The sequence below is a fragment of the Maniola jurtina genome, chromosome 27, assembly GCF_905333055.1.
Source record: "Maniola jurtina chromosome 27, ilManJurt1.1, whole genome shotgun sequence".
Classification (NCBI taxonomy): domain Eukaryota; kingdom Metazoa; phylum Arthropoda; class Insecta; order Lepidoptera; family Nymphalidae; genus Maniola; species Maniola jurtina.
In genome coordinates this window covers 729,473-753,245 of record NC_060055.1, presented here as the reverse complement: position 1 = coordinate 753,245, position 23,773 = coordinate 729,473, and the positions used below count along the sequence as shown (strand labels likewise).

Here is a 23,773-nt window from a genome sequence, read left to right as displayed (position 1 = left end):
TTTTTCAAATTTCATCAAATTTGGTTAAGCTGTTGGGCCGTGAAAAGCTAGCAGACAGACACACTTTCGCATTTATAATATTTGTATGGATAATAGAAGCAAATGATTTTTGCATATCCACGTACCGCTTTCATTAGGTCTAGGTAAGACAGAGAGATTTTAGGGATAGAATGAGAGGCGTTTATTAATTTTAGGCCGCAGCTCTCTGTGATAACTTTGTTGCGTCGTTAATCGTTATTAAGTTGCTATTTTGTGTCTAAAGTTGCATGGAAACTATCACTAATCCGATCTCTGATCCAAATCCAAGCTATTCTAAGATAGATTTTGATTTTTGATTAGGTATTTTTCAAACGGCCCTGCGGAGTGATCCTTCCGTACCCGGAGGTCTGTAAAATAAATATTCTGTGATTCTACGTTCATGTCCTTCGTCAGATGTACCGGTGATCTTTTCCGAGGGTCCTTGAGACCCTAAATTGTCACTCTGTAAGTACCTTGGCCGTGCCGAATCGCTGCGATCTTTCTTATGTAAATTTTTATTCCTTCCAAATAGCAGTGATAGCATCAAAGCTGCCTAATTGTATATTAATATGGAAATTTCCAAAACCGCGGCAGAATTTTGGTTAAGATGTCGGCCTTGCTATTTTAAAGGGTCTGGGGTTCTATCCCGGGCACGTCATTCACCTTTTCGGAGTTATATATGCGTTATAAGCAACTAGCTGATGCCCGCGACTTCGTTCGCGTGGATTAACGTTCTTCAAAATCCCGCGGGAACTCTTTGATTTTTAACCGACTTCCAAAAAAGGAGGAGGTTCTCAATTCGTCGGGATCTTTTTTTTTTTTATTTTTTATGTATGTTCCCCGATTACTCAAAGACCCCTGGACCGATTTGGAATTTTTTTTTTGTTTGAAAGGGTATACTGTGCAGGTGGTCCCATATAAATTTGGTGAAGATCTGATGAATATCTTCGGAGATGAAGAACAGAACTCCTCAATGGATAAGAGCAAATTGCTCGCGATCACTGTAATAGCTTAGTAAACAGTAGGGTTTTAACTGGGCATAGCATATTATAGTACAGTGGGGCCACTAAAAATTGTGAAATAAAAAATTTTCAAAAGAAAAATAAAACCGACTTCAAAAACCAAAAACACTAAAAAGTAGAAAATAATTTTTGTTTAGCTACACATGTAATGTACCTAGGTATGAAGTCGGGCGAGCTTCACTCTTGGATTTCTAATTTTGTTTTAATATGCTCGCTCGACTTCATACCTAGGTACATTACATGTGTAGCTAAACAAAAATTATTTTCTACTTTTTAGTGTTTTTGGTTTTTGAAGTCGGTTTTATTTTTCTTTTGAAAATTTTTTCCGGGATAAAAAGTGTTATGTGCTAATCCAGGGGGTATAATCTATCTCCATTCTAAACAGCCCAATTCGTCCAGTAGTTTCATACACACAAACTTTCACCTTTATAGTATGTGTGAATAGTGTGATAGAAAACTAGCCTTTTCCTGCGGCTTTCTTATTGGATTTCCTCAAATTTCTTCCTTATGTCTACAACATACAACACATAACCTACTTACATCGAAAAATCTCAAACTGATAAATTAGTCGATTGATCGTGTTATAATGTGTAGATTTAGTTGAACAAAAAAATTTTCTATTCACAAGCAAGCGCTTTCAATCATCCTTTATCAGTTAAAGGTCAGGATCTTGTGTAAGCTCACAAATCTGTAGTGACCCATATCACAGTAGTCAGATCTCTTTATTCAGCAGCACATTTGTAGAGGCACCAACATCCATCCGGGTCCCATATGCATTTTACATTACCCTACGTTTTGTGCTTGTACTCCTAGGGTAGCCAGGTATTTTAATTTTCAAGGATAAGTTTTCTATTATATGTTAGAGGATGTCCGCGACTTCGTCCGCGTGGATTTAGGTTTTTAAAGATCCCGTGGGAACTGTTTGATTTTCCGGGATAAAAAGTTGCCTATGTCAATTACAGGGACGCAAGCTACTTCGGTACATTTCATACAAATCGGTTTAATGGATGGGTTTTTGGGAATCCCGTGAGAACTCTTTGATATTTCGGGATAAAAAGTAATTTATGTCCGTCCGACGAAATTTGGTACAGGGTTAGCTTATATCCCGGATATAAGCTAACCCTGTACCAAATTTCGTCAGAATCGGTTACACTGTTGGGCCGTGAAAAGGCAGCAGACAGACAGACTGACAGACAGACACACTTTCGCATTTATAATATTACTAGCTGATGCCCGCGACTTCGTTCGCGTGGATGTAGTTTTTTAAAAATCCCGTGGGAACTCTTTGGTTTTCCGGGATAAAAAGTAGCCTATGTGCTAATCCAGGATATTATCTATCTCCATTCCGAATTTCAGCCGAATCCGTCCAGTAGTTTTTGCGTGAAGGAGTAACAAACATACACACGCACACACACACACACACATACAAACTTTCGCCTTTATAATATTATAGTGTGATAATAGTGTGGATGTGTGGTGTGGTTTTATGTCTACAAACTCATGGTCACCCCACAAACTGCCCCTGCGTTTCGAATATAGAATTTGTTTTCAATAGGTTATTCTTTTGTTTGCCCGCAGATGTACGCACGTGTGCAAGTCGTTTCGACTTTCCAGTGATATCGGATCGAGTTCGCGTCGAGAGGGAAATCTATATGGAGCAAATAGTTGGGGACACGTGTGTGGTAAGTAATCTATTATTTATTTATCTTAATATGTACTTACTAGCTAATGCCTAAAGCCTCGATGACACGGGGCGAGTTTACAAGCTGCTAGCGAACTCGCTGCCTTGTAACTTGTAAACTCGCCACGTGTCATCGAGCTTTTTCACAATCTGCTTTTGATTATCAGATTGTAAAAACGCTGCTTGAAAAATAGAAAGCCGGGCTAATTTACTCGCCATTCGCTGGCGTGTTGGCCTGTAAGCTAGCTAGTAGCCACGTGTCATCATCACTGCTAGTAAACTAGTTGCGAGCATCTGCGTTTTGGCAGTTAAAGCTTAAAATGTCAACACGCTAGCTAGTTGGCTACTGAGCGAGTGGAATGTTTTGTGTGTCATCGACACTCGCTTACTCGCTCACTCGCTAGCTTTTAAACTCGCCGACTAGCAGCTCGTAAATTAGCCCAGTGTCATCGAGCCTTAAGCAATGCATTTTTAATTTTTTTTAAATGATGTAACCACAAATTCATGGTTTTCGGATTCATTCCTTTACTTGTGCTATAAGACCCACCTATATATCTTTCATTCTAGGTTTACGGGAAGTACCCTATAGGTTTCTTGACAGACACGACGGACGGACGGACGGACAGACAGACAGATAGACAGCCAGGCAGATAGACAGACAGACAGACAGACAGACAACAAAGTGTCTATAATTATCTTAATCCATACTAATATTATAAATGAGAAAGTGTGTGTCTGTCTGCTAGCTTTTCACGGGTCAACAGCTTAACCGATTTTGATTAAAGGTTAGCTTACATCCCGGGGAAGGACCATGGGACTCCGTTTAATCGATTTATATGAAACTTGGTACAGTACTAAGGTAGCTTGCGTCCCGGAAATTGATATAGGCAACTGTCTATCCCGGAAAAGCAGAGTTTCCACGGGATTTTTAAAAAACCTAAATCCATACAAGGGCATAAGCTAGCATGAATTAAATTTAAAAATGTGGTCTAGTGGTTTGAACTGTAGGTACGATGATTAGTCAGTCAGACAGTTACCTTTTCCTGTTATATACTACTAGCTTATGCCCGCGACTTTTTCCGTGTGGACTTAACAAATTTCAAACTCCTGTTCTACCCTTTTAGGGATTGAATTTTCAAAAAACCTTTTTTGGCGGATGTTTACTATCCTGATCAGTCCAGTAGTTTGAGCTGTGCGTTGATAGCTCAGTCAGTCAGTCAGTCAGCTTTTCCTTTTATGTATACAGATACTAGGGGATGCCCGCGGCTTCGCCCGCGTGGATTTCGATTATTTTAAATCCCGTAGGAACTCTTTGATTTTCCGGGATAAAAAGTAGCCTATGTCCTTTCCCGGGATGTATCCCAAGCCTGTACCAAATTTTATTAAAATCGGTTCAGCGGTTGAACCGTGAAAACGTAGCAGACAGACAGACAGACAGACAGACACACTTTCGCATTTATAATATTAGTATGGATATGGATAAAATTAAAGTTTGAACCAACTGGGAATCAAACCTGGGACTTGTTATCATTGCCTGTATCATCGTTAAAGGCAACCTGTTAATATGAAGCGTTAAACAGAACTGACTGACTGACCTGACGTTGACTAACGATGGTTCTAACGAGCCAATAATTTTCAGCCATTTGTTACGAAGCATCCAAAATTGGATGCTGAGACGGAAGGGTTAGGTCGTTTACTAAATAATAATAAAGGTCAAGCGCGAGTCGTATTTCTTTGATCAGGGTTCTGTTATAGGTATTGAATATCGTCAAAAAAACCTGCCAAGTCAGACTCGCGCACAGAGGGTTCCGCACGCGGGCTATATTTTCCGATATTTAGCACGATAAATCAAAAACTGTTATGCATAAAAATAAATAAAAATCTGTTTTAGAACTTACAGGTAAAACCCTTTCATATAATACCCCATTTGGTAAGAGCCCACCCCCACATAAGGCCCCTCAGACCTAAATCCGTCCAGCAGTTTTTGCGTGAAAGAATAACAAACATACACACATACACTTATGCCTTTATAATATTAGTGTGATTTAGATTCATAAAGATGAATAATTATTGCCCACCGCTGGACATAGCAGTGCGAGATTCTTAAATATTCTTTCTGTTTTAGAGTGTTCGCATCCTCTTCTTGCTAATGCAATATGAAGAGGACAGACACAGTTTGACAGGTTTAAATTTAATTTAGAGCTGTCAAACCTCGTGACTTTAGCTGCCAGTCGCGAGCCTATTGTTTAAATTTATAGCGTGCACTAAAATTTAGAGTCTTTAAATGTAAAATTCATTTTCTGTCCCTTTTCAACAATATTAAAAGGAGGAGGACGCAGATACTCTAAATTTAGTTTAGAGAAAGACAATAGAATCGGTACCATGTCTAGTTAAAAAGCGTAGTTTATCAGTATGACACAGTTAATTAGTGTTTATTTGACCTCAAACATTGGCCGAGTTGATACAGGGTCATCGCACCCCGCGCCGACCTAGGGGCGCGGTCCGACCACTTAGATATACTGGAAGTGACTATAAATACTAGTATTCTATCAAATCATAGCAATAAATATTTACATACTAGAACTATGTTAAAAATTTGAAAGTGTGCAGTGCTTTTCTGCCTCTATGAATTGCACTCTATCAAAATATCCTATACTAGCTGATGCCCGTGACTTCGTTCGCGTGGATGTAGGTTTTTAAAAATCCCGTGGGAACTCTTTGAATTTCCGGGATAAAAAGTAGCCTATGTGTTAATCCAGGGTATAATCTATCTCCATTCTAAATTTTATCCAAATTCGTCCAGTAGTTTTTGCGTGATAGAGCAACAAACATCCACACAAACTTTCCGCTTTATAATATTACTGTGATTAGTGTGACATTAGCATTTTAACAATCACAACCCAAACTTAATGCATGTCACATCCAGTTAACCTTTGCGTCCGTCAAAAAAAAAACCGTATAATAAAAGAGAACAGGAAACATCAGCTTTGGCGCGCAATAAACCGTCTAAATTGGCTCGCCCCTTCACCCCCCGGTGTTTATTACGTGATTATGTAGACTCGGCGTGGTTCTCGTAAATTGGTCGGTTTTTTTGTGAGTAATTTTGATGCTTTTGACAATATTTTGACAGTTTGGTATCTCTCTCTCTCTCTCGCGCTAAACTGTCTTTCTCTTTAACTCTTTCTATCATGTGTCTTCTATCTAAATTCTAATGTATTGAATTGCTTCGTTGTCTAGAAAAACGAGCCAAAGGGCCTTTTTTTTTTAAGAAAAATAAAAATCTTTGAGCCCCTGTAATTTTAAAACTACATATTTTTTGAGAAATCTGAAACACCACAGGCACAGATATTAGTTTCTAGTTGTTTGTTGGTTGCTGAATGAAATTTGTACTACACAAATACCACGCGGACGAAGTCACGGGTATAAGCTATCCATACTTAATATTATAAATGCGGAAGTGTGTCTGTCTGTCTGCTACCTTTTCACGGCCCAACAGTTTAACTGATTCTGACGTTTGGTACAGAGTTAGCTTATATCCCGGGCTACTTTTTATCCCGGAAAATCAAAGAGTTCCCACGGGATTCCTAAAAACCCATCCGCCTAACCGATTTGTATGAAAGGTACCGAGTTAGCTTGCGTCCCTGTAATTGACACAGGCATTTAATCCCGAAAATCGAACAGTTCCCACGGGATCTTTAAAAACCTAAATCCACGCGGATGAAGTCGCGGGCATTATCTAGTCACACTAATATTATAAAGGCGAAAGTTTGTGTGTGTGTGTGTATGTGTGTGTATGTTTGTTACTCCTTCACGCAAAAACTACTGGACGGATTTGGCTGAAATTCGGAATGGAGATAGATAATATCCTGGATTAGCACATAGGCTACTTTTTATCCCGGAAAACCAAAGAGTTCCCACGGGATTTCGAAAAACCTAAATCCACGCGGATGAAGTCGCGGGCGTTAGCTAGTTTAAAATAAAATTGAATTAACCACTGAGGTATCCTTAAATATAGTTGATTAAAAATTTCCACCCGACCGACAATTTTAATGGCATCTTAAAATGTAATCAGGATCGTTACCTTTAGCTCCTAGACAAGATCATTTTCTTCCAGAGCATCTACCCATCGCTCCCCTCCCCCCTTTTATCTCCGAAACTACTAGTACACTAATTTAAAATTTTGAAAAAACCGGCCAAGAGCGAATCAGACTAACGCACTTAGGGTTCCGTACTCGGGTATTTTTTCCGACATCTTGCACGATAAATCAAAAACTATTGTGCATAAAAATAAATAAAAATCTGTTTTAGAATGTACAGGTAAAGCCTTTTCATATGATACTCCACTTGGTATAGCTATCTTACTTTGAAAATTGAAAAACATTTTAATTTTTTTTTTATGATGTAACCACAAATTCACGGTTTTCAGATTTATTCCTGTATTTGTGCTATAAGACCTACCTACCTGCCAAATTTCATGATTCTAGGTCAACGGGAAGTACCCTATAGGTTTTCTTGACAAACACTACGAACGGACGGACGGAAAGACAGGCAGACAGACAATAAAGTGATCCTATAAGGGTTTCGTTTTTGCTTTTGAGGTACGGAACTCTAAAAATAAAAAATATCCAAAAACACATACTACAGCTTATTAATGTTGCAATACTCTTTCATTAAAGAGGCATTGTTGCAATTTCTTAGCGCTTTTTTAATTAAACCCAACCGACCACTGGAAAATACTCAGTGTTTTTTCATATTTTTTTTATGCATTTTCCATTCACAGCTCGAGTTGGTACGAGAGGTATTATTGTTGCTTTTTACCTCATTATTGCTACTAATTAAAAAATTAATCGGATAATGAATTGTATACCGTGAGAGTCTTATAAAAATACAAATTTTTGCTCACGACTTCACCCGCGTGGACTATACTTTCAAACCCCTATTTCATCACCTTAGGGGTTGAATTTTTATTAATCCAAAAAGAGGGGTGTTATAAGTTTGACGTGTGTATCTGTGTATCTGCGTATCTGTCTGTGGCATCGTAGCTCCTAAACTAATGAACCGATTTTAATTTAGTTTTTTTGTTTGAAAGGTGGCTTGATCGAGAGTGTTCTTAGCTGTGATCCAAGAAAATCGGTTCAGCCGTTTGAAAGTTACCAGCTCTTTTCTAGTTACTGTAACCTTCACTTGTCGGGGGTGTTATAAATTATTAATTTACACTTGATGTCTACGTCATAATAGCTATATCTGCATGCCAAAAGATAGCTTGCATACCGCAGACTGAAATATGCTTCTTTTATCCCGCAAAATCAAGAGTTCCCATAAGATTTTTAGGGTTCCGTACCGCAAAAGGAAAAATGAACCCTTATGTAGGATCACTACGTTTTCTGTATGTTGTGTTTGTCAATTTGGGGCCTGGAGAGTGACATAGGCTACTTTGTTCCGGAAAATAAATGAGTTCCCACGGAATTTTTAAAAACCTTAATCCACGCGGACGAAGTCGCGGGCATCAGCTAGTTTTATATTTTATGTTGGTAAATAGCTAATTTTATAATTAACGCGTAAAAAAACTATTTTTGCATTGAATGGGTAAGCCTTTTGAATTACGCCGGTTAGGTACATTAAGGTATCCTTTGAATTGAGGTAGAGACTAGATTTTTGACTTTTGGTTACTAAATAAAAAAATTTCAAAAGAAAAATAAAACCGACTTCCGAAACAAAAACCAAAAACACTAAAAAGTAGAAAATAATTTTTGTTTAGCTACACATGTAATGTACCTAGGTATGAAGTCGAGCGAGCATATTAAAACAAAATTAGAAATCCAGGAGTGAAGCTCGCCCGACTTCATACCTAGGTACATTACATGTGTAGCTAAACAAAAATTATTTTCAACTTTTTAGTGTTTTTGGTTTTTGAAGTCGGTTTTATTTTTCTTTTGAAAATTTTTTATTTCACAATTTTTAGTGGCCCCACTGTACTATAATATGCTATGCCCAGTTAAAACCCTACTGTTTACTAAGCTATTACAGTGATCGCGAGCAATTTGCTCTTATCCATTGAGGAGTTCTGTTCTCCATCTCCGAAGATATTCATCGGATCTTCACCAAATTTATATGGGACCACCTGCACAGTATACCCTTTCAAACAAAAAAAAAATTTTCCAAATCGGTCCAGGGGTCTTTGAGTAATCGGGGAACATACATAAAAAATATAAAAAAATATAAAAAAAAAAAAAAAAAAAGATCCCGACGAATTGAGAACCTCCTCCTTTTTTGGAAGTCGGTTAAAAAAACAGTCAAGTGCAAGTCGTACTAGCAGTCGGAAAAAGGATCTCTTTTAGGATCACTTTGTTATCAGTATGTCCGTCTGTCAGTCGTGTCTATCAAGAAAACCCAAAGGGTAACCCAAATATTAACTTTCAGTATTCTACATAAAGATGTTAGGTATATCTTCTACGATGGTACGGAACCGTTCGCGTGTGAATCCGACTCGCACTTACCCGTTTTTAAAGTCCCCATTGCACCCTTGTGTGCAATCGAAACTAGGCCACCCAACCCCAATAGTAGTTTAGATGATGGGATTAATATTAACCCCTGTTTAACCCGGTAACCCTGTTGAATCACCCTGTACAATGAAAATCCTTTAAACATGGGCTCATCTGCACAGTTGCTACACGCTGGCACCCTTGTCCGTCTGACCTGATTTAGATTAAGATTAAATTGGTTTTACTTAAGTTTTAATTATTTACTAGATGATACCCGCAGCTTCGCCCGCGTGGATTGTTCTGATTCCCTGCAGCATCAGGATTGAGGAGTTGGAATCCAAATTTTTATGGAACAATATCGCAAAGTTCCCTTAACGATTAAAAAAAAATTACGCAAATCGGTTCAGAAATCTCGGAGATATCAGTGTGGAAAAACACAACTCCATTTTTCGAAGTCGGTTAAAAAAGTAGCCTATGTTACTCCTTGGTTAATCCTCTACTTGTCTGTGAAAGTCCCGTCAAAATAGGTTTAGCCATTCCGAAGATTAGCCCGTTCAAACTGATACGACACTTCAATTTTATTTATTAGTATAGAGATTAAATTGGTTCTGCTTAAGTTTTAATCATTTATTACAACACGGTGTTTGCCTATGTCAAAAATAAATTATTTTTTAGGAGTTCGGTCGTATTTTTTCGACATTTTGCACGATAAATCAAAAACTATTACATATAAAAATTTGTTTTAGAATGTACAGGTAAAGCCCATTCATATGATACCCCACTTGGTATAGTTATATTACTTTGAAAATTGAAACATTTTTGATTTTTTTTTGTGATGTAACCACAAATTCAAGGTTTTCGGATTTTTTCCTTTACTTGTGCTATAAGACCTACCTACCTACTGAATTTTAATGGTTCTAGGTCAACGGGAAGTACCCTATAGGTTTCTTGACAGACAGACAGACAACAAAGTGATCCTATAAGGGTTCCGTTTTTCGTTTTGAGGTACGAAACCCAAAAAAGAAGGTAGCGGGTTCAAAACCGCATCAAAAAAGGCCAGTAGGTAACTACTACTGAATTTCATGATTCTAGGACCTAGGTCAACGGGAAGTAAGGGTACTTCCGGTTGACCTATAGGGATAGGTTTTCTTGACAGACACGACAGACGGACAGACAACAAAGTGATCCTATAAGGGTTCCGATTTCCTTTTGAGGTACGAAACCCTAAAAAGAAGGTAGCGGGTTCAAAACCGCATCAAAAAAGGCCAGTAGGCAACTAGTTAGGTACGTCAAAGAGTTCCGGCGTTAACACAGAACAAACACACAAACAAAGCGTTAATTACAACGGTACTGCGCCCGGTCCTAAACAAACTGTAGGCTTGCGACATTTGCAATTTTCTGTGTGACTAGCTCATGCCCGAGGCTTGGTCGATCTTCCCGTCTGCGGAACCATTAACTACTGTTTTTAGGGATCCGTACCTGAAAAAGAAAAAGGAACCCTTACTTACTTCGTTGTCTGTTTGTCTGTCAATAGACAATAGAAGGACAACGGAATCAAAACCTTTTTTTAGGGTTCCATACCTCAAAAGGAAAAACAGAAACCTTATAAGATCACTTTGTTATCTGTCTGCCTGTCTGTCTGTGTGTCCGTCGTGTCTGTCAAGAAACCTACAGGGTGTTTCCCGTTGACCTAAAATCATGAAATTTGGCAGGTAGGTAATAGCACAAGTAAATGGGAAAAAATCCGAAAACCGTGAATTTGTGGTTACATAACACAAAAAAATTATAAATATAATACAAGTGTAAATAAAAAATTTACAACACCCCCGACAAGTGAAGGTTACAGTAACTAGAGAAGAGCTGATAACTTTCAAACGGCTGAACCGATTTTCTTGGATTATAGCTAAGAACATTCTCGATCAAGCCACCTTTCAAACAAAAGAAACTAAATTAAAATCGGTTCATTAGTTTAGGAGCTACGATGCCACAGACAGATACACAAATACACATGTCAAACTTATAACACCTCTCTTTTTGAGTCGGGGGTTAAAAATTAGAATTTTCAATTTTCAGAGTAAGATAACTACACAAAGTGGGGTATCATATTTTTTTTTTTTTATTTATTTAATTAATTATTTTTTTAGAACGGACCTTCTAAGTCCAATTACACTAAGAATTACACAGGAAAGAGCTTTACCTGATTTCAATCTTAGATCAGTCAGTCAGTCACCTTACCCTTTTATATAGGTATTTATATTTAACCCTTATAAAAATCGTGAACTTTTCAATTAAGTTGACACGGCCATTACGGGACCCTCGTGTCAGATGTGGCCCCGGGCCGTTTTGACACTTCGCCATTTTGCCCCCAAAAACGACACCCCCCGTTTTTCCGGAAGGGGTTGGTAATGAACATCGTTTTGGGAGTTATGAGTTACTAGCGACTTCGTCCGCGTCGATTTAGGTTTTTAAAAATCCCGTGGGAACTCTTTTATTTTCCGGCATAAAAAGTAGCCTATGTCACTCTCTAGATCTTTAAATATGTATATCCATGCTAAAAATCACGGCGATCCGTTGCCGTTAGTACATAGTGGAGAACTCTCAGACATGCAGGTTTCCTCACGATATTTCCATCATCGTTAAAGGAAGTGATAATTATTGTTTACTACAGAATGCCCGCGACTTCGTCCGCGTGGATTTAGGTGGGATCCCGTGGGAACTGTTTGATTTTCCGGGATAAAACCTTGCCAATGTCAATTACAGGGACGCAAGCTATTTTGGTACCAAATATCATACAAATCGTTGTCTAAAAAGTTGTCTATGTCAATAACATGGTCACAAGCTACCTCGGTACCACATACAAATCGGTTAAACGGATGGGTCTTTAGGAATCCCGCGGGAACTGTTTGATTTTCCGGGATGAAAAGTACCTTATGTCCGTCCCCGGGATATAAGCTAACTCTGTACCAAATTTCGTCAGAATCGGTTAAACTGTTGGGCCGTGAAATGGTAACAGACAGACAGACACACTTTCGCATTTATAATATTAGTATGGATTAACGCACATAACTCCGAAAACCACTCCACTTTTAATATAGTACTTACCTACAATTCAAGAGTGAATAGGCATCTTCTAGGCAGGCGCGCTCCATCTTAGGCTGTATTTTCACTTACCAGCAGGTCTGATTGCAGCCAAGAGCTAGTCTATAGTTAAAAATTGTTAGGAGGTCCGGTATCGAATCCCGGCTTCCCGAAAAAGGCCGAGCTCTTAACCACTAAGCTATTGAGTATTAGCATATAACAATTTTGAATTTCACCAACAAACCAAACGTTTTCAACCTGTCATAACAAGGCAACACATATCATTTAACTAAGTTAAATAAAACTGGGCAACTCCATGAAACCAACCAGTTATTCATTGCTCCCAAGAGACCAAGACGAGGGCTGCCACTTACCAGAATAATGTACAAGAGCTTCCATCTAGCGTCGAGTAGCGGCTACTCGAGAGCTTAATAACATCAGGGCTGTCAGAATGTTTATGTGATTTAAACATGACGTGTAAAGTTTAAGCCAAAATGTTTTCACATAAGTTATTGACCGAGTGAAATGCGATCTACTTTTTTTTTTTTTTTTTTTTTTTTTTTTTGTTGACGCTGGGGAATGCATTTACGCATCCCCCCCGGAGGGAGGGTATGTGCGATCTACTTGGGTTTTGTGCATGTATATCGAGTCTGACAGTATATCAGAAATTTATAACTTCTGCATTAGTAAATATAACTTTAAATTCACAACTAATAATACTATGTAAATCAATAGCCCAAGGTTGAAAAATGAAACAAAAATATTAGAAACTTTATTTGAGAAGCGCGTTTATTTTATGGATTTTGACCTATATGTCAGCCCCATATTACCACATTACAAACAAATTAGGACATCAGTAACAAATCTGGTATATTGTTACATCCGAATTGCACAAAAGATTTTTAAAATTAGGTTAAAATACAAACATTCATAAAATTAACAGGTTTTGTCATGGTTCTGTCAATTGTCCACTGTTAAACTGGCAACCTTCCAAATAACTCCCTATATATCCAACAGATGGCGCCACGAGTACCTTCAAACACACACACACACACACACACACACAGTTTATGAATTCCTAGTACGTATTATAATACATAACTCTTCCACCACCTTTACACCTTAATCCTAAGCCTATGTTCTTTTTCACAGGTTTCAGTTTATCCTGATGTTTTTATAAGGGACCTTTACCTTTGTCAGCCCCATGAATAATTAACACAGCTGTACACTTTCATAGCCAAATCGCATAAAAGTTGACTAGAAATACAATCACACTTCACATCACATCACATCACACTAATATTATAAAGGCGAAAGTTGATGTGTATGTTTGTGTGTGTGTGTGTGTATGTTTGTTACTCCTTCACGCAAAAACTACTGGACAGATATGGCTAAAATTTGGAATGGAGATAGATAATATCCAGGATTAGCACATAGGCCACTTTTTATCTCGGATAATCAAAGAGTTCCCACGGGATTTCGAAAAAACTATATCCACGCGGATGAAGTCGCGGGCATCATCTAGTTAAAAATACAAACATTCAGGTTTCAGCAATCGTCCTGTCTTTATTTACGCTTTAAACTGACAACCCTACAAATAACTCCCTATATGTCCAACAGATGGCGCCACATGTACCTTCAAAGCCGTGTATCGCGTCAATATAAGCCCATGCATAGTTTATGAGCGAGTAGTATCATAACACTCCCGCACGGGGCATCATCAGATTACACTATGCCCCAGCTTCTGGAATGGCTTGTAAAATATTCAGCGTTCGGTAACTGGTTTTGTTTGGGCCCCCGCGTAATGAAGGATGGGCCGAGAGCTATGGGAGGCGATTATTTATTTAGCCGAGTTTGTTGTATTGTTGAGAGTTTGGGCGAAATCGTTTTGTGTGGTGTAGAGATAATAATCACACTAATATTATAAAGGAGAAAGTTTGTATGTGTGTGTGTGTGTTTATGTTTGTTACTCCTTCACGCAAAAACTACTGGACGGATTGATAGATTATGAAGATAGAGATAGATTATACCTTGGATTAGCACATAGGCTACTTTTTATACCGGAAAATCAAAGAGTTCCCACGGGATTTCAAAAAACCTTAATCCACGCGGACGAAGTCGCGGGTATCAGCTAGTTACTTGATAATGTTTATTAAAAGGAGTTTATTCGTAGTGCATTTCATACAAAATGTAGTTTGGTTCGCATTTAAACATCTCTTCATAGTATAAAACAAAGTTGCTTCCCGCCATCCTGTTCATCTGTACGTGTAGAATTAGATCTTGTAAACTAGGTACGCAACCGAATGCGGTTTGCTTCAATAGATAGAGTGATTCAAGAGGAAGTTTATACTGAGGCAGGAGGAAGGGAGAAGGTTGTATAGTTTTTGCGTTAACTTGTTGAAATATGACGATAGTAATTGTTCAAATTCGAAAGAAATCAAACCAACCGGGAAATTTCATAGACAAGTGTGAATTAAAAATTTATAACACCCCCGACAAGTGAAGGTTACAGTAACTAGAAAAGAGCTGATAACTTTCAACGGCAGAACCGATTTTCTTGGATTATAGCTAAGAACACTCTCGATCAAGCCACCTTTCAAACAAAAAAAAACTAAATTAAATTCGGTTCATTAGTTTAGGAACTACGATGCCACAGACAGATACACAGATACACACGTCAATTTTATAACACCCCTTTTTTGGGTCGGGGATTAAAAATACTCTTAAATAAAATGATGATGAATCAAGCTGGTCGATTGCGAAAAAGCTGCATCAATCATAGCTACAATCTTCATTGTTTTGATTGGCTGAAATTATAGTACTCTTGTGCAGCAATGCATTTAAGCCAATATGTAGTTAGCGAGAGTCCACCAATCAGAGGTTATTGCGATCGTCATATTGAAGCAGTCAAACTACGGTAGCAGACCTTCTGTGTTGTGATTGGCTGAATTTATAGTATTATTGTTGCAACAATGCATCGAGCCCCTGAACGACACACACCCACGAACATGCAAGACTCCCAAGCATAGTTCGAATATAATAAGAGGAATGCTATTGTTGCCATGTTTATATCCAAAAGACCCCCGACAAGTGAAGGTTACAGTAACTAGAAAAGAGCTGATAACTTTCAACGGCAGAACCGATTTTCTTGGATTATAGCTAAGAACACTCTCGATCAAGCCACCTTTCAAACGAAAAAAACTAAATTAAAATCGGTTCGTTAGTTTAGGAGCTACGATGCCACAGACAGATACACACGTCAAACTTACACCCCTCTTTTTGGGTCGGGGGTTAATAAACAAAATAACCACATTGACACATTAGTGTCTACATTACAGGGGCGGGTCGCTATCTATATATATTTTTTTTTTAATAAATAAAATGGAAGTGTCTGTTTGTTTGAACGGGCTAATCTTCGGTATGGCTGAACCTATTTTGACGGAACTTTCAAAGACAAGTAGAGGATTAACCAAGGAGTAACATAAGCTACTTTTTAACTGACTTTAAAAAATGGCGGAGTTTTGTTTTTCTACCTATGTACACTGATATCTCCGAGATTTCTGAACCGATTTGCGTATTTTTTTTTAATCGATAGAAAAACTTTGCGACATTGTTCTATAAAAAATTTGAATTCCAACTCCTCAATCCTGATGCTGCAGAGGATCTGACCAATCCACGCGGGCAAAGCTGCGGGCACCATCCAGTTAGGTAATAATTAAATTCAATGATAGCGGTAATTTACGATCTTTACACATCAATATACAACATACAACATGTAAATAGGAGACGCACAATGCTGTAGTGGTCATCAATTCGCATCTGTCCACGACATGGCCTGGCAACGACAAGTTTATTGCTTTAAACAACGCGAGTATGTGGAATTAGATAAATTGAGGGTAGATCATGTGTAGGGCTTGAGCTCCGGAACTCCGGTTCTGGTATAACTCCGGAGTTTACTCCGGTAGATAGGAAGGTAGGTTTAAGGTAAGAAGAAGGCACGCAACGATAATGATGATGAAGGCTTGAGCTCCGGAATTCTGATTTTGGTATAACTCCGGAATTTCGAAGGTTTACGGGCTCATTTGTACGACCGGAGTTATCGTAAACATAACCGGAGTTTAGATTTTCATATTTTTAGAAGAAAGTCGAGGTTTTTCAGCGGTTTCATAATACAGTACAATTGTCTTCATAAATTGTACATAATATGAACCGTAAACTTTTTAAGGAAGCTCGCTTTCTTTGGAAATTTACTAAGAGGAGAACAATTCTCATTCCCAAGATTAGTGTTGGAAGGGAGAATTGCAGGCAAAAGAGCTCAAGATCGCCAAAGACCCAAATGGTTGGACGATATAAGGGGGTGGGCAGGGCTTAGTTACCCGAAGTTGAAAGAGGCGGCTTTAAATAGAGAAGCTTTTCGGATGATGATCGCCAAACTTCGTTTTGAAGAAAGCACGCGATGATAATGAGACGGCTTGAGCTCCGGAATTTCGGTTTTGGTATAACTCCGGAGTTTCGAAGGTTTACGGGCTCATTTGTAAAACCGGAGTTATCGTGAACATAACCGGAGTTTCGGTTTTCATATTTTTTTTAGAAAGTCGAGTTTAAAAATCTGTTTTAGAATGTACAGGTAAAGCCATTTCATATGATACCCGACTTGGTTGGTGTAGTTAGTTGTCTTACATTGAAAATTGAAACAATTTTTTTTTTTTGGTGATGTAACCACAAATTCACGGTTTTCGGATTTCTTCCTTTACCTGTGCTATAAGACCTACCCACCTGCCCAATCTCTAGGTCAACGAGAAGTACCCTATAGGTTTTCTTGACAAACACGACAGACGGACAGACAGATAACAAAGTGTTCCAATAAGGGTTCCGTTTTTCCTTTTGAGGTACGGAACCTTAAAAATATCACTTGTATTACATAACAGAGAGAGCCCTATGCTAACTTCTCTCCGTGTTAAGTTATAGATGTTGCCTATATTTAAATGATCAAACGAACTTACCAAGTGAAGTTCGATCTTGATTGTCCCATCTTCGGCGAAGAGATTTAATATTTTTCACTTGTAAGTAGTCTTCGCTACGCTTCAACCCACTCGCACGTAGTTTAGCTATATAAGAAAGAAAGAGATAGCATGCTCCCTACTTTCATAGCAGCCATGCCGGCTACAGGCGTCATTTAGTTTAGAGAATAACAAGGCCTCCAACGTTGATGTTTCGGGTAAATAATAAATAATTATTATAGACGGGGATGGGAGGGACCTTAAATCTCTTCGCCGAAGATGGGACAATCAAGATCGAACTTCACTTGGTAAGTTCGTTTGATCATTTAATTGTCCCATCTTCGGCTCCGAGATTTAATATTTTTCACTTGTAAGATGTTCAGAGCAAATGGAAACGTTGGAGGGTAAAATATTAAACCAAAAACAAATCTAGATTAAACAAAATAAGTAGTTATTTATTATGAAAATTAACATAAAAATTAACCTGAATCTGTATTCCATACAAAGAAAATAACTTAATTAGGCGAAACATTAAATAGTGCATTAGCAAAACCTAAATTATCGTTAGTCAAAGGTCTATTGTAAAAATTCGCAAAGGTTGCTGACTGCTCTGACCAGGTAGCAGTCTTTCTTATAGTATCGACACTGACACCTGCTCGTAGTGCAGCAGAAGCAGTTGCAAGTCGAGTACTATGAGCACTAAATATTGCCGTATCGACACCACTAGCTGTGAGAATTTGTTTTATCCATCGTCCAATGGTTTGGGACGAAGCAGGATGAAAGGGTTTTTTAGTAGTAAGTATAAGTCATCGTGACTAGATCTGCAGATCGAGGTCATCGTTATATAGGATACTAGTGTATCCGCTGGGCAAACGCTTGGCCGTTGTATAAAATAAGGGAGGTCAAGTCTCGGTTGTGATTTGCCTATCCCTGAAGTTTTAATAATATCGGTAATCGTTATAACAATCCTTTCACTGCTCATTTTAATATTTGGGATCCTAATTAACGTTAATGTCTGACATCTTTGTCCAGTAGACAAGGCTAGTAGAACTACTAGCTTTTTAGTGAGTTGTTCCAAATTAACAGAGCTATTTGGGTATAAGTTTGCAAGGTAATTAAGAACTACATTTGGATCCCAAGTGGTATCATACTTAGGAAAGGTTGGTTTAATTTTAAAAACACCTTTGAGAAACCCTCTTTACTCGTTCATCTTGGCCCACCTTATTTATGGTAATAAGAGATAAAGCTGAACGATGATTATTTAATGAACCATAAGAGGATACATTCCTTAAGCAATCTGCTAGGAAGTCCAGTAAGTCATAAACCTGAATATCTAAAGGATCTAAACTTTTAGTATTGCAATAGCCATACCATACCATAGTTTAAAGCTAGAAGTATACTGGGATTTTGTACTATTCGACAAGGATGCAAGAATTGTACTCATTGCTGATGGAGGGACTTGTTGCCTGGCGAAAGCTTGCCTGATAATACACCCACCACCAGGGAAAGGCACCGATGAAGAGGATGGGTTTCCATGTCCCTTTTCCAAAAATACATCGTAGATAATTAAGTATATCTTTATATGTATAAAATTGAGCTATATATAGTATAATTATATATATATTCGAAATCTGCATAATTGATTTGATATCAAACTCTAGCCATCTGTCTGAAGTTAATTTTTTCTTGACATATCTACATTTTTTATTTTATTTTTTTCCATATCATGTATCTAAGTACTTCTAAATTCGCAACACTTCTTGGTTTTTTGTTGGTTATATCTCCTAAATTGATTTGTTTTGACGTCATAATATAGCCTCTAACATACGGGACGGGATTTATATTAAATTTAATGTGTAGTTTGGCAATAATGAGGGAATCGATAAACAAACAAACACACATACATAGCTGCCAAATTCTCTGTCTTACCCTAGTTGGGTACAGAATGGTCTTGTTTGATAAGATTTGATAGGTATTCTCTAGTTCGTTCTTCAAATTATGTATTACATTTTTACAACAGCTATAATCCTTAACTACATACGAAAAACACAAAAATGAAAATATTATATATACAAAAGTTTTAAACTATCTGTAAGAAAAAATTACGAGTATTAAAAATACCTAGTATTGAGATGTGATAGTCGTACTACAATTTCAGGTATATTCTAAATAATCCAATTTTCAAAAAACTTTCAGAAAACTTTCAAAATAATTGAATTTTCAAAAAACTTTCAGAAAACTTTCAAAGAATTTTCAGAAAACAAGTGTTACGTCCGTTCTCGGAAAAGCCTCGACCGATACTAGTTTCCTAGTTCGATTCCTACTGCATGTTTGCGCAGTTTTATGGTGTATTTCAAGTTTATTTTTGGTAACAAATAATAATTAAATTTAGATGTTTTCTTTAACCCCTTCATAACATATATTGTAAATATGTTTTACTTTCATGAGTACTTAATTTTATTTATAAATAAAGTAAAATAATCCACCTAAATGATAGTTTTACATGACTATAATTTTATAAAATTATAACTTTTTTGGTTTGGATTTTTCTAATTTAAAAAATGCCAATTGAAACTTTGAATCTGTCACTTTGTTAGTTCAGGACCTCATCTTTAAAAACAAAATATATGTCTTTGTATGATTTGACCTAGTAACTTTTGATGTAGTGAATGTCAAAGATGAGACGAAACCCAAAATTCACTAATAGTCTTTTGATATTTCAGGCCATAAAATAAGAAATAAAAATAAATTGGGAAATATTTTCTTCCAATTTAATAAAACAGGAAATATTCTACAATGTAGTATGAATATATTTTACGTAAATGCAGTGTTTAACAAAATATGAAGCGGCAAAATGGCTCAAAAAAGACCAAAGCTGTGTCAACGATCTTAAGCCAAAAAGTAAAACCAAGAACTCGTAAAGAGAAAAAATCTTAAATATTTTGTGTGATTTCTGTGTATTGGTACCAAAAAGTAAGCTTCTTTGCGGTCTAGGTTTACTATATAAGAGTTTTTGGTCATTAACTTAATTGCAGTCCTAATATCTTCCATTTTGAAGTGACTTATAGTTACAAACTTATTAAGCTTTTTTTTTTTTTTTTTTAATTTAAAATAATACGTTTTTCACCGTTACTTTTAGGGGGACCAGAAAAATACCTTGAAACAAATTGGCCCTTACACGGTTCACATCTACGAATTGCTTGAGATAAACTTAAACTCATTATTATTATTATTATTGGGAAGAGATATTTTTGGATAAGATGTTGGGTCCTGAATTGGTAATTCGGTGAATGGAATTTTATACCCAGAAATGCTATTAAGAACAGCTTCATCATTAGTAATATTTTTCCAAGCTCTCATGAAAAATTTTAAACGACCCGCATGTACCTGGGAACTTATCGTTTCTGCTTCGCCAGCCACGACTGCTTGTGACGTCGAGACGTCGATGGTGGCGGCGTTGACGCTCGCTGCCCGCTGCAAACCGGCTGTGGTTGGTACGCTGTTGAACGGCGCTGGTAAACTTGCGTCGGCGTGAATTTGGCCCCCCTGCCGCGGGTCGGCTGACGTCCGCCGCGGTAGTATTTCACTTGATGTGGCTGAAGATTGGATAAGTTTCCCCGTCTTCTGGATGCCCCGTGAAGACTTGATGAAATCAACCAATTTTTATGTCGACCATAGGCGTCACGAGTGAGCGTCTGGTTTCAGATTCTAAATAATGGGAGTCAGCAATCAATTTACCCGCATCTGCAAGATTTTTCAGAATCGCCGGTGCTTCTATTTGTTTAGTTAGCATGTCCGACATTGTCTTGCTGAGTACTGTAAAAGCACATGCCAGCTGGTTTTGCTTTTTTTAAAACACGGGAATCTCTATTCCGGGCCGACTCTGTTAGCATTGCGCTAATTTCTGGATTGAGCACGGAGGGCTTCAGCAGGGGACAGATTTTTGGAAATAAGCATTTTTTTTTTTTTTTTTTTTAATAATTCGCCCCTTACCTCCTTTTTTAGTCCCTCTTTAAGGAGGCTCTCGAAATCCCCTAAAGCGAGTAAGAGTTCTAGTCGGCACTAGGGGGTGCATTTGTAACCTCTGTCAGATCGGGTACTGTATGTAGATGCTGCCACCGCCGCAGGTGGTGATGGCGGGGGCTCCACGCCCCATACTTCTGGCTCAATCGAGTCAGCCCTGTGTGGAATTTCCACGACAGAAGATAGCGGTCGTGCTGTTGGTTGCGGGGACCGGGGAAAGTTGAAAAGATAAATAAATAAAAGAAGGGTTAATATCTCGTATTAACTCATAATATATTGCTATTGGTCAATATCTCGTATTAACTCATAATATATTGCTATTGGTCAATATCTCGTATTAACTCATAATATATTGCTATTGGTCAATATCTCGTATTGACTCGAAGCCGTTTTGTTTTTTTGTTTTTTTTTTTTTTTTTTTTTTAATCTACGGTCTAATATCACGTAGTAGATCAGAGATATAATTGCTATAAGTAGCCAAGAAATAGCCAGCATGGAAACAAAAAGAATAACTTTTTCGTACATACCTTCACTATCCGATCCGTAATGCTGGCATCGTAATTTTTCTTCATATTTTCTAATCTTTTTACGCCATTTTTTTTCCTTATGCTATGCTTATGCACAGTGCTATGTGCCTTCTTTTCGGCATGGTAATTAACTTGAGAAATATTTTATTTTTTATTATTTTTATTATCTTTTACTACGTGCGGTAGTCGCGCGCGCACGAAAACGAATGTCGCCTGTAGCCGGCATGGCTGCTATGAAAGTAGGGAGCATGCTATCTCTTTCTTTCTTATATAGCTAAACTACGTGCGAGTGGGTTGAAGCGTAGCGAAGACTACTTACAAGTGAAAAATATTAAATCTCGGAGCCGAAGATGGGACAATTGACAGGCTTTATCAGTATAATTTCCTCCCCGCCATTTCACAACCCCCTATTACAAGGGTGAGGCGTCGCGAACGCTGCGTAATGATTTGCTAATGTCATTAAATGACATTTAAAGTAAATTTGATGGCGTATTCTGTATTGATGACATTTGGAGTAAATTTTACGAGGGTGCTTTAAGTTATTGACATTCGGCAACGATGTGGCGGAACGATTTCATGATCAACTCATCGCTACCCATGTATGTATGTGTATTCTACCGTAGCGTCTAAACCCTTGAGCCGATTTTGATGAGTGAGGTGTCAATCGATTCGTTATAATGGTCCGGGTGACATAAAAACGAATAGAATAGATTTTTATTCAAATAATCTTTTACAAGTGCTTTTGAACCGTCAAATAATTTACCACTGGTTCGGAATGCCGTTCCTACCGAGAAGAACCAACAAGAAACTCGGCGGTTGCTCTTTTGAATTCTTCAATTTCCAATAATATTCCATACTATACAAGCAATTGCAGCCCCGCGCATCGCTGGAGCGAGTCAAATCCATGCTTTTATCATTTACATAATCTTCGATTGTGTACTGGCATTATTTTGGACATTTTGCACGATAAATCAAAACTGTTATGCATAAAACTAAATAAAGTTCTTTCATAATATGATACCTGGGTGATGATATAAGGGTGTAGTTTTTCCTTTTGAGCCACGGAACCCTTAAAACTAAATCCGCGGGCGAAGTCGCGGGCTTCATGTAATAGTACCTACATGAATGCATATAAATAATAGGAATGAAATAGAGAATACAGACATAACAATCTATACTAATACCTAATAAATAAAATTGAAGTGTCGTGTCTGTTTGAACGGGCTAATCTTCGGAATGGCTAAACATATTTTGACGGGACTTTCACAGACAAGTAGAGTATTAACCAAGGAGTAACATAGGCTACTTTTCTTAACCGACTTTGAAAAATGGAGTTGTGTACCTACATTAATATCTCAGAGATTTCTGAACCGATTTGCGTAATTTTTTTTTGATCGATAGAGGAACTTTGTGACGTCGTTCCATAAAAAAATTGGATTCCAACTCCTCAATCCTGATGCTGCAGGAGTTCTGACCAATCCACTCGGGCGAAGCTGCGGGCTTCATCTAGTATGTAATAGATCTACGTATAAACAAAAATTTACGCTAAAAATCCGCATGCTTTCGAACCTCATTACGTCCGGCTATCAATATCGCTAAGTGCTTCAGGGGTGACAGAAAAAGGTCATAAGAGGTCATTAATAAGACTGAATGACCCCCTAAGGTCGTTACGTGGTATTATTAGTGCACGGCTTAAATCAATTTTTATATTTTTCGCCAATTTAGCAGCTGTTTGGAGGTCTAATATCAAATTATTGGATGCTAGCTGACGCCCGCGACTTCGTCCGCGTGGATTTAGGTATTTCGAAATCCCGTGGGAACTCTTTGGTTTTCCGGGATAAAAGTAGCCTATGTGCTAATCCAGGATATTATCTATCTCCATTCCGAATTTCAGCCAAATCCGTCCAGTAGTTTTTGCGTGAAGGAGTAACAAACATACACA

General features: G+C 37.8%; 1 long non-coding RNA gene across 1 annotated transcript in view; it reads left to right on the top strand.

The window, feature by feature from the left end:
• LOC123879064 overlaps positions 1-23,773 on the top strand; it is a 69,340-nt gene that overhangs the window by 39,042 nt on the left and 6,525 nt on the right. The window contains exon 3 of the long non-coding RNA XR_006798938.1: positions 2,619-2,722. This is a non-coding gene — a long non-coding RNA (uncharacterized LOC123879064). The remainder of the gene's footprint in view (positions 1-2,618; positions 2,723-23,773) is intronic.